This window comes from Scylla paramamosain, chromosome 31, assembly GCF_035594125.1.
Source record: "Scylla paramamosain isolate STU-SP2022 chromosome 31, ASM3559412v1, whole genome shotgun sequence".
Classification (NCBI taxonomy): Eukaryota; Metazoa; Arthropoda; class Malacostraca; order Decapoda; family Portunidae; genus Scylla; species Scylla paramamosain.
Window position 1 is genome coordinate 6,126,185 of NC_087181.1, and position 3,980 is coordinate 6,130,164.

At 44.9% G+C, this 3,980-nt stretch overlaps 1 long non-coding RNA gene across 1 annotated transcript; it reads right to left on the bottom strand.

Moving 5' to 3' along the window:
- Positions 1 to 3,062: 3,062 nt before the first annotated feature.
- On the bottom strand, positions 3,063 to 3,980 carry LOC135116423 (uncharacterized). The gene is made up of 2 exons (XR_010276308.1): positions 3,500 to 3,980; positions 3,063 to 3,436 (listed from the first exon to the last, which is right to left on the bottom strand). It is a non-coding gene; the product is annotated as an uncharacterized LOC135116423 (long non-coding RNA).

Consider the following 3,980-nt stretch of genomic DNA (forward strand, 5'->3'; position numbering starts at 1 on the left):
TATATATATATATATATATATATATATATATAGTCTTTTTACTCTGACAGGCGATGCTACTGTTACGACGACGACGATGAGAACGAGGACGACGACGATTAGAGGCACAGCACGAACGATGGCAAAAACAGCAGTGGTGACTTTTGTAAAGTTTAGCACCAGCAGCAGCAGCAGCAGCAGCAGCAACAGCAGCAGCAGCCGCAGCAGCACCAGCAGCAGCACCAGCAGCAGCACCAGCAGTAGCACCGGCAGCAGCAACAGCAGCAGCAGCAGCAGTAACAGCAGCAGCAACAACAACATTAGCAACAGCAACAACGGCAGCGGCAGCGGCAGCAGCAGCATCAGCAGTAGTAGTAGTAGTAGTAGTAGTAGTAGTAGTAATAGTAATAGTAGTAGTAGTAGTAGTAGTAGTAGTAGTAGTAGTAGTAGTAGTAGTAGTAGTAGTAGTAGTAGTAGTAGCAGCAGCAGCAGCAGCAGCAGAAGCAGTTGTTCTGGTAGTTATTGATGAAGGAAGTAAAAGCAGCAATACCAACAAGAGCAGCAAGATCAGCGTGGGCAACAGCAGCAGCAGCACCAGCTTCAGCAGCACCAGCACCAGCAGCAGCAGCAACAGCAGCATATTAAGTGTAATAATCTCCAACAGATAAAACACGCGGTGAGAAGTAACACGAGGCATCCTGGACAAACACCTGTCCACCTCGGCCCTGCAGGAGCACCTCACCGGCCAGTGTTCTTTCAGTGTTAATTCACATCTCAGTCCTTTATGTATTGTTGTGCCGGCGAGGCAAGACGCCTTGAGGAGCGCCACGCGCCAGACATTCCTTCCCGGGCTGGTTTTCAACCTACGTCTGTCTTCACTTGTTAAATATAAATGTGTAGCAAAAAAAACAATTACCGTCTTTCCTTCGGTATTTAAAACTATTAATGTCTTTATACATTTGGCATCCTTTAATCCATGCTTCCATTTTTGGCATTATTTTGGTTTCCTGCTGTAGTTTGTACGTTCATTATAAGAGTGAAATATACTCTCAAGTGTGAAAAATTGCGATATCTCTAAACACAGCCCATCACAGGTCAAACTTAGCCTGGTGCCACAGAAAGTTTGATAAAACTAGCAAATAATAATTTTTCTTTACTATTCAATGTTTTCTGGAAACAAAGGCAATTCCTGGAGTATGAGGAATCCCTGTTCTCTTTCTTCGTCCCGGTGGAGGAAACACAAAGACGCTCACTCTCATTCTAGATTTACACCTTCACCACCACCACCACCACCATAAATAAAATAAAAAAATACACATAAATCTCTTGAACACGTGATGCCAGACCTTTAGAAGATTAGATATATTTCTGGATAGTTGGGATGAGTGGACACAGGTTTGCAAGTCTTATACAAGAACTGCCGCCTTTGGACTGAGTAATAAGACACTCTTCTGCGGAAGAAAAAAAAAGGAGGAATAGGAGGAAGAATACAGCAACATTCTCGCATGCATAGTTGAAGTTGAAGTGTGGATGTCTGAAGCAGCAGCCTTGCCTGGCACTTTCACAATCAGTCCCCTGTTAGCGTACTTTCCTTTCATGAACCCCTGGAACTTTTTTCCCTCTTATCTCAAGGCGTTGCTAAACACAGCCCATCACAGGTCGAACTTAGCCTGGTGCCATAGAAAGTTTGACCAGTCGTAGTTTACATATATATGTTTCTTCCTCTGATGGCGGTGACGCTGCTGTTTCTTCCTCCGATAACAGTGGTGGTAATTCTTTTTCTTTGCTTCTTTTTCTTGTTTTCTTCCTCTGATGGCGGTAATGCTGCTGCTGCTGCTTCTTCTTCCTCTGATGGCGTTGCTTCCTGTTCTTGTTCTTCTAAGACAGTTTGGTGGTCTGAATTGGTTGGTGATAGGGTATTCAGAGTGGGGATAGTAGGAGTACTGCACACTCACCTCCCTTGCTCCCCAGTCATAATTCAAGTCAGGTTGGTGGAAGACTGGGAAGGGTAGGGAGGTGCTGCACACTCACCTCCCATGCTCCCCAGGTTACATTTGTAACATCAGTCAGGTTGGTTGTTTTTGGAGTTGCCGGGATCAGTCAGTCAGGCCCACTCAGTCAAGGGTAGTGCTACGCACTCACCTTGCCAAGATCAGAGGGGTGGTGATGGTGGTGTGTACATTTGGAGTTGGTAGGATGAGTCACATTGGTGGTCAAAGTCAAACTGGGAAACTGGGAAGTGTAGGGAGGTGCTGCACACTCACCTCCCGTGCTTCCCAGGGGCGGTCAGGATGGTGGGTCTTTGGAGTTGCCAGGATGAGTCACGGGAAGTGCTACGCACTCACCTTGCCAGGATCAGTTGCCAGGGTGGGGAGTACTGGTGGTGGTCGGTACAATTAGAGTTGCTAGGATGAGTCAGATTGGGGATCAAAGTCAAACTAGAAGGATGGGAAGGGTAGGGAGGTGCTGCACACTCACCTCCCGTGCTTCCCAGGTGGGGTGGTGGTCTTAGGAGTTGTCAGGGTCAGTCAGGTTGGTATTGTTTTATTTTTATTATTTATTGTTGATTGCCAGACTCAGTCATTTTATTGAGGGGGAAGTAGGAGTTTTATTGTTTTTACTTTATTACTTTATTATGTTTTTACTTTACAGAGTAGGAGGTACTGTTGGTCTGTACATTTGGAGTTGTTCTTTGAAGTTGCCAGGATGAGTCAGGTCAAACTGGGAGACTGGGAAGTGTAGGGAGGTGCTGCACACTCACCTCCCATGCTCCCCAGGGCCAGTCAGTTAGGTGATTATATATCTGTAAGTCAGTCAGGTTGGTTGTTTTTGGAGTTGCCAGGGTCAGTCAGTCAGGGTCAGTCCAGGGAAGTGCTACGCACTCACCTTGCCGAGATCAGAAGGGTGGTGGTGGTGGTGGTCTGTACAGTTGGAGTTGCTCTTTGGAGTTGGTAGGATGAGTCAGATTGGTGGTCAAAGTCAAACTGGGAGACTGGGAAGGGTAGGGAGGTGCTGCACACTCACCTCCCGTGCTTCCCAGGTGGGTGGTGGTCTTTGGGGTTGTCAGGGTCAGTCAGTTGGTATTGTTTTATTTTTATTATTCATTGTTGATTGCCAGACTCAGTCAATTTTATTGAGGGGGGAGTAGGAGTTTTATTGTTTTGTTTTATTTACTTATTTTTTCATTTATCTTTTTTTTATTACTTTTATTATTATTTTTTATACCTATATATATTTTATTCTTTTTGGTCTGGCAGTCCGTAGACTTGGGGAGAGAAGGGAAGTGCTGTGCACTCACCTCCCTTGCTCTCCCGAGGTCCGAGGTGGTAAGGAGGTTTTTATTTATTTTTATTTATTTATTTATTTATCTTTATTTATTTATTTATTTTATTTTATTTTATTTTATTTTTTTTTTTGCGAGGTAGGTTAGGAGACAAGGGAAGTGCTATGCACTCACCTTAATTCTTTATTTTTTCTTTTCTATCTTTTGCCGGAGACAAGGGAAGTGCTATACACTCACCTTAATTCTTTATTTATTTTTTTTCTATCTTTTGCCTGGTAGGTTGGAAGAGAAGGGAAGTGCTATGCACTCACCTTTATATTTTTTATTCTGTTAGGTGGAGAGAAGAGAAGTGCTATGCACTTACCCTTATTTATTTATTTTTTTATTTTTTATTTTTTATTTATTTATTTTTTTATTATTTTTTGCCTGGTAGTCCGTAGACTTGCCAGGGTTAGGTAGGGGAGAGAAGGGAAGCGCTGTGCACTCACCTCCCTTGCTCTCCCGGGGGCCGGTAAGGCGGTGCCTTACTCCCCTGGGGAGGGGTAGGGAGGTGCTGCGCACTCACCTCCCCTCCTCCCCGTGGGCAGTTCCATCACACATGGTGATGGAGGGATGCTCTTTCAAGGTTTTTGTGAGTTCCGAGAGGGGGGTTCGAACCTACGCGCCCCTCACTTCCCTCACGCCAAACTCAAAGTGCATCACTCTACCCACTGGGCCA